The sequence below is a fragment of the Rhinopithecus roxellana genome, chromosome 2, assembly GCF_007565055.1.
Source record: "Rhinopithecus roxellana isolate Shanxi Qingling chromosome 2, ASM756505v1, whole genome shotgun sequence".
Lineage (NCBI taxonomy): Eukaryota > Metazoa > Chordata > Mammalia > Primates > Cercopithecidae > Rhinopithecus > Rhinopithecus roxellana.
Window position 1 is genome coordinate 105,819,219 of NC_044550.1, and position 8,045 is coordinate 105,827,263.

At 43.2% G+C, this 8,045-nt stretch overlaps 1 pseudogene; it reads right to left on the reverse strand.

Moving 5' to 3' along the window:
• Positions 1 to 5,451: 5,451 nt before the first annotated feature.
• LOC104673837 lies at positions 5,452 to 6,505 on the reverse strand (annotated as a pseudogene).
• Positions 6,506 to 8,045: the final 1,540 nt, after the last annotated feature.

Sequence of the window (8,045 nt, forward strand, 5' to 3'; positions counted from 1 at the left end):
TCGTATATTTGTTTGAGTTCTTTGTAGATTCTGGATATTAGCCCTTTGTCAGATGAGTAGGTTGCAAAAATTTTCTCCCATTCTGTAGGTTGCCTGCTCACTCTGATGGTAGTTTCTTTTGCTGTGCAAAAGCTCTTTAGTTTAATTAGATCCCGTTTGTCAATTTTGGCTTTTGCTGCCGTTGCTTTTGGTGTTTTAGACATGAAGTCCTTGCCCATGCCTATGTCCTGAATGGTACTACCTAGATTTTCTTCTAGGGTTTTTATGGTATTAGGTCTAACATTTCAGTCTCTAATCCATCTTGAATTAATCTTCGTATAAGGGGTAAGGAAAGGATCCAGTTTCAGCTTTCTACTTATGGCTAGCCAGTTGTCCCAGCACCATTTATTAAATAGGGAATCCTTTCCCCATTTCTTGTTTCTCTCAGGTTTGTCAAAGATCAGATGGCTGTAGATGTGCGGTATTATTTCTGAGGACTCTGTTCTGTTCCATTGGTCTATATCTCTGTTTTGGTACCAGTACCATGCTGTTTTGGTTACTGTAGCCTTGTAGTATAGTTTGAAGTCAGGTAGCGTGACGCCTCCAGCTTTGTCCTTTTGACTTAGGATTGTCTTGGCAATGCGGGCTCTTTTTTGGTTCCATATGAACTTTAAAGCAGTTTTTTCCAATTCTGTGAAGAAACTCATTGGTAGCTTGATGGGGATGGCATTGAATCTATAAATAACCTTGGGGAGTATGGCCATTTTCACGATATTGATTCTTCCTATCCATGAGCATGGTATGTTCTTCCATTTGTTTGTGTCCTCTTTGATTTCACTGAGCAGTGGTTTGTAGTTCTCCTTGAAGAGGTCCTTTACATCCCTTGTAAGCTGGATTCCTAGGTATTTTATTCTCTTTGAAGCAATTGTGAATGGAAGTTCATTCCTGATTTGGCTCTCTGCTTGTCTGTTACTGGTGTATAAGAATGCTTGTGATTTTTGCCCATTAATTTTGTATCCTGAGACTTTGCTGAAGTTGCTTATCAGCTTAAGGAGATTTTGGGCTGAGACGATGGGGTTTTCTAAATATACAATCATGTCATCTGCAAACAGGGACAATTTGACTTCTTCTTTTCCTAACTGGATACCCTTGATTTCCTTCTCTTGCCTGATTGCCCTAGCCAGAACTTCCAACACTACGTTGAATAGGAGTGGTGAGAGAGGGCATCCCTGTCTTGTGCCAGTTTTCAAAGGGAATTTTTCCAGTTTTTGCCCATTCAGTATGATATTAGCTGTGGGTTTGTCATAAATAGCTCTTATTATTTTGAGGTACGTTCCATCAATACCGAATTTCTTGAGCGTTTTTAGCATGAAGGGCTGTTGAATTTTGTCAAAAGTCTTTTCTGCATCTATTGAGACAATCATGTGGTTCTTGTCTTTGGTTCTGTTTATATGCTGGATTACGTTTATTGATTTGCGAATGTTGAACCAGCCTTGCATCCCAGGGATGAAGCCCACTTGATCATGGTGGATAAGCTTTTTGATGTGCTGCTGAATCCGGTTTGCCAGTATTTTATTGAGAATTTTTGTATCGATGTTCATCAGGGATATTGGTCTAAAATTCTCTTTTTTTGTTGTGTCTCTGCCAGGCTTTGGTATCAGGATGATGTTGGCTTCATAAAATGAGTTAGGGAGGATTCCCTCTTTTTCTATTGATTGGAATAGTTTCAGAAGGAATGGTACCAGCTCCTCCTTGTACCTCTGGTAGAATTCAGCTGTGAATCCATCTGGTCCTGGACTTTTTTTGGTGGGTAGGCTATTAATTGTTGCCTCAATTTCAGAGCCTGCTATTGGTCTATTCAGGGATTCAACTTCTTCCTGGTTCAGCCTTGGGAGAGTGTAAGTGTCCAGGAAATTATCCATTTCTTCTAGATTTTCTAGTTGATTTGCATAGAGGCGTTTATAGTATTCTCTGATGGTAGTTTGTATTTCTGTGGGGTCAGTGGTGATATCCCCTTTATCATTTTTTATTGCATCTATTTGATTCCTCTCTCTTTTCTTCTTTATTAGCCTTGCTAGCGGTCTGTCAATTTTGTTGATCTTTTCAAAAAACCAACTCCTGGATTCATTGATTTTTTGGAGGGTTTTTTGTGTCTCTATCTCCTTCAGTTCGGCTCTGATCTTAGTTATTTCTTGCCTTCTGCTAGCTTTTGAATGTGTTTGCTCTTGCCTCTCTAGTTCTTTTAATTGTGATGTTAGAGTGTCAATTTTAGATCCTTCCTGCTTTCTCTTGTGGGCATTTAGTGCTATAAATTTCCCTCTACACACTGCTTTAAATGTGTCCCAGAGATTCTGGTATGTCGTATCTTTGTTCTCATTGGTTTCAAAGAACATCTTTATTTCTGCTTTCATTTCGTTATGTACCCAGTAGTCATTCAGGAGCAGGTTGTTCAGTTTCCATGTAGTTGAGCGGTTTTGATTGAGTTTCTTAGTCCTGAGTTCTAGTTTGATTGCACTGTGGTCTGAGAGACAGTTTGTTATAATTTCTGTTCTTGTACATTTGCTGAGGAGTGCTTTACTTCCAATTATGTGGGCAATTTTGGAATAAGTGCGATGTGGTGCTGAGAAGAATGTATATTCTGTTGATTTGGGGTGGAGAGTTCTATAGATGTCTATTAGGTCCGCTTGGTGCAGAGATGAGTTCAATTCCTGGATATCCTTGTTAACTTTCTGTCTCGTTGATCTGTCTAATGTTGACAGCGGAGTGTTGAAGTCTCCCATTATTATTGTATGGGAGTCTAAGTCTCTTTGTAAGTCTCTAAGGACTTGCTTTATGAATCTGGGTGCTCCTGTATTGGGTGCATATATATTTAGGAGAGTTAGCTCTTCCTGTTGAATTGATCCCTTTACCATTATGTAATGGCCTTCTTTGTCTCTTTTGATCTTTGATGGTTTAAAGTCTGTTTTATCAGAGACAAGGATTGCAACCCCTGCTTTTTTTTGTTCTCCATTTGCTTGGTAGATCTTCCTCCATCCCTTTATTTTGAGCCTATGTATGTCTCTGCATGTGAGATAGGTCTCCTGAATACAGCAGACTGATGGGTCTTGCCTCTTTATCCAGTTTGCCAGTCTGTGTCTTTTAATTGGAGCATTTAGTCCATTAACATTTAAGGTTAATATTGTTATGTGTGAACTTGATCCTGCCATTATGATATTAACTGGTTATTTTGCTCGTTAGTTGATGCAGTTTCTTCCTAGCCTTGATGGTCTTTACATTTTGGCATGTTTTTGCAATGGCTGGTACCGGTTGTTCCTTTCCATGTTTAGGGCTTCCTTCAGGGTCTCTTGTAAGGCAGGCCTGGTGGTGACAAAATCTCTAAGCATTTGCTTATCTGTAAAGGATTTTATTTCTCCTTCACTTATGAAACTTAGTTTGGCTGGATATGAAATTCTGGGTTTAAAATTCTTTTCTTTAAGAACGTTGAATATTGGCCCCCACTCTCTTCTGGCTTGTAGAGTTTCTGCCGAGAGATCTGCTGTTAGTCTGATGGGCTTCCCTTTGTGGGTAACCCGACCTTTCTCTCTGGCTGCCCTTAAGATTTTTTCCTTCATTTCAACTTTGGTGAATCTGGCAATTATGTGTCTTGGAGTTGCTCTTCTGGAGGAGTATCTTTGTGGCGTTCTCTGTATTTCCTGAATTTGAATGTTGGCCTGCCCTACTAGGTTGGGGAAGTTCTCCTGGATGATATCCTGAAGAGTGTTTTCCAACTTGGTTCCATTTTCCCCCTCACTTTCAGGCACCCCAATCAGACGTAGATTTGGTCTTTTTACGTAATCCCATACTTCTTGCAGGCTTTGTTCATTTCTTTTTCTTCTTTTTTCTTTTGGTTTCTCTTCTCACTTCATTTCATTCATTTGATCCTCAATCGCTGATACTCTTTCTTCCAGTTGATCGAGTCGGTTACTGAAGCTTGTGCATTTGTCACGTATTTCTCGTGTCATGGTTTTCATCTCTGTCATTTCAGTTATGATCTTCTCTGCGTTAATTAGTCTAGCTGTCAATTCTTCCACTCTTTTTTCAAGATTTTTAGTTTCTTTGCGCTGGGTACGTAATTCCTCCTTTAGCTCTGATAAGTTTGATGGACTGAAGCCTTCTTCTCTCCTCTCGTCAAAGTCATTCTCTGACCAGCTTTGATCCGTTGCTGGCGATGGGCTGCGCTCCTTTGCAGGGGGAGATGCGCTCTTATTTTTTGAATTTCCAGCTTTTCTGCCCTGCTTCTTCCCCATCTTTGTGGTTTTATCTGTCTCTGGTCTTTGATGATGGTGACGTACTGATGGGGTTTTGGTATAGGTGTCCTTCCTGTTTGATAGTTTTCCTTCTGACAGTCAGAAGGACTGTCTGTTGGTCTGTTGGAGATTGCTTGAGGTCCACTACAGAGCCTGTTTGCCTGGGTATCAGCAGCAGAGGTTGCCGAAGATAGATTATTGCTGAACAGCGAGTGTACCTGTCTGATTCTTCCTTTGGAAGTTTCCTCTCAGGGGTGTACTCCACCCTGTGAGGTGTGGGGTGTCAGACTGCCCCTAGAGGGGGATGTCTCCCAGTTAGGCTACTCAGGGGTCAGGGACCCACCTGAGCAGGCAGTCTGTCCGTTCTCAGATCTCAACCTCCGAGTTGGGAGATCCACAGCTCTCCCCAAAGCTGTCAGACAGAGTCGTTCGCGTCTGCACTGGCCCCCGCTGTTTCCCCTGTTGGTCTTCAGCTGTGCGCTGTCCCCAGAGGTGGAGTCTACAGAGACAGGCAGGCTTCCTTGAGCTGCTGTGAGCTCCACCCAATTCGAGCTTCCCAGAGGCTTTGTTTACCTACTTAAGCCTCAGCAATGGCGGGCGCCCCTCCCCCAGCCTCGCTGCTGCCTTGCCGATAGATCGCCGCAGACTGCTGAGTTAGCAGTGAGGGAGGCTCCGTGGGCATGGGACCCTCCCGGCCAGGTGTGGGGTATATGCTCCTGGTGTGCCTCTTTGCTTAAAGCGCGGTATTGGGGTGGGAGTTACCCGATTTTCCAGGTGTTGTGTGTCTCAGTTCCCCTGGCTAGGAAAACGGATTCCCTTCCCCCTTGCACTTCCAGGTGAGGTGATGCCTCGCCCTGCTTCAGCTCTCGCTGGTCAGGCTGCAGCAGCTGACCAGCACCGATTGTCCGGCACTCCCCAGTGAGATGACCCCAGTACCTCAGTTGCAAATGCAGAAATCACCGGTCTTCTGTGTCGCTCGCGCTGGGAGTTGGAGACTGGAGCTGTTCCTATTCGGCCATCTTGCTCCGCCCCCGTGCCAGTTTTCATTTAATAAGCCAGTAGTATAGCAACCTAAAAACCTTGGTGTGTTGACACCAGGATGTTTTTATGGAGTTGCTGCAGGAAGGCATGATTGGCAGCTGACGTCCTCTGGCTCACAGCACCAACTTCTCCAAGAGACTTAAGGCTAGGGTGTGTGGCAGAGGTATTTCTTACCAGATGGGAGCTCTCTGGTGAAGACTCCTTTCAGGAAAAGTTTTTTTGGCTTCCTCTTCAGGGATGGTTGGAAGGACCATGACACTATCTCCATCCTTTCAATCAACTGGGGTGGCAACCCTCTTTTCTGCTGTCAGCTACAGAGAGGTGACTACCCGGAGAATCTCATCAAAGTTCCTGCCAATGGTAGCTGGGTCAATGATAGACAGCTTCAGCCTCTTATCAGGACCAATAACAAACACCACATGAGCAGCCACAGGCATGTCCTTTTCATCCTTCTCTGCTGGATCCAGCATGCCCAACAGGATGGTAAGGTCCCAATTCTTATCATCGATGATGAGAAAAGGTAATTTTTCTGTGGGCTCTTCACCATTGTAAGCATTGATATCCTTGCTGCAGGCAAGATGGTCCTCAACACTGTCTATTGAAAGGGCAATTGGCTGGGTGCAGTGGCTCACACCTATAATCCCAGCACTTTGGGAGGCTGAGGCAGACCGATCACAAGGTCAGGAGTTCGAGACCAGCCTGACCAACATGGTGAAACCCCGTCTCTACCAAAGATACAAAAATTAGCCGGGCGTGGTGGCACGCACCTGTAGTCCCAGCTACGCGGGAGGCTGAGGCAGGAGAATGGCTTGAACCCGGTAGGCAGAGATTGCAGTGAGCCAAGATCCCGCCACTGCACTCTAGCCTGGGTGACAGAGAGAGACTCCATCTCAAAAAAAGGAAAAAAAGAAAAAAAAAAGGGCAATCAACTTAACATTCCTCTTGGCAAATTCCAGTGCCAGTTTTGCAGTTCTGCCGAGCTCTGTGGAGCACACTGGGGTAAAGTCCCGAGGGTGGGAGGAGAGAACACCCCATGAGTTTCCCAGAAAGTCGTGGAAACGGATGCGGCCGGCGGTGGTATTGGCCTCAAAGTTGGGAGCCACCTCCCCAAGAAGACGACCTCTGGCCGTGGCGGTGGTGGTGACCAGGAGGTGCAGCTCGGAGGGCAGCCAACCGGGTGGTTCTGACGAAGAAGACATTGTATATTTACATAGAAAATTCATACAGATTTTTAAGATAAAATAGAAGCCTTCAAAGAAAAATTAGGCCTGCGATAGCATATTTCACTGCACCACTAGAGGAAATCCTTGGAAAATTTGCCAAGCATTAGAAATAGATAAGTCGCTGTGGAAGTTGAATGATGAACCAACCTTGGCTTATACAAAATGAAGAGCAAAGAGCAGGTGTTAAAATTGGGATGTGGGAGGTGACGAGTTCTTCAACACCTCAACCCAATGAATACAATTTAATGATGTAACCGTCCATGATTTAAATTAAAAAAATTGATAGAACCCTACTGAATCTAACAATATGTCCTATGTTAATAGGATGTTTTCTATACATGATGCAATGAGATATTTTTCCTACACTCCGAAAATTAAGATAATTGAAATTCTACTATCAAACAAATGTTGATTTAAAAATTATTATTACCTTTATCAAGCACGGTATTTTAATATTTTAAAAAAGGTGAGCTCTAGGCTGGGTGCAGTGGCTCATGCCTGTAATCCCAGCACTTTGGGGGGCCAAGACTGGTAGATCACCTGAGGTCAAGAGTTTGAGGCCAGCCTGGCCAGCACAGGCGAAACCCCGTCTCTACTAAAAATACAAAAATTAGTCAGGTGTGGTGATGTGAGCCTGTAATCCCAGCTTCTTGGGAGTCTGAGGCAAGAGAATCGCTTGAACCCGGGAGGCGGAGGTTGCAGTGAGGCGAGATTATACCACTGCACTCCAGTCTGGATGACAGAGACAGATTCTGTCTCAAAAAAAAAAAAAAAAAAAAGACAGAAAAAAGGTAAGTTCTATTCCATACAGACAGCCAATTTGCTCTTTGTTATTAGAAAAACTAGAGTGGTAGTTAGAGAATAGTTATTAAGAAATGGTAACCAAAAAAAAAAAAAAAAAATGTGAAAACAAAGTTTTTACCCCAATGTTGGTTTGCTGAAAATCTCATGATTTCTGATTTCCTTTTCTATCATAACTTTGTTTGGCTCCTCTGAGCCTTTCCCAATCCCAATGCATGCCCAATTCTGTTAAGATTTTTTTTTGGTAAATTGATTTAAATTATTTTAATATGGCCAGGTGCGGTGGCTCACACCTGTAATCCCAGCTCTCAGGGAGGCAGAGGCGGGAGGATAGCTTGAGCCCAGGAGTTCAAGACCTGCCTGGGTAATATAGCGAGACCCCGTTCTCCACAAAAAGGAAAAAAAAAAAAAAGACAAAAAAATTATTTTAATATATTTTAGCATACTGATTTATATAGTGCCGATTCATCTGATGGAATGTATTGATAATTAGTATGCAGTGTGGCATATGTGTCAGTGTGAATTAACTTTAACCTACACCTTATAGGTGACTGATTAGCATTTGAACTGCCTCAATTGGCAATCTACACTTGAGAGGTGGACTCAGCAAGGCTTCAAATATTGATGCCTAAATCTAAACCACAGGCATTGTGAATTAGCACAAGGAATGAAGGAAAAATGATTTCATTCATGAAATTAGCAAACTTCTAGACAT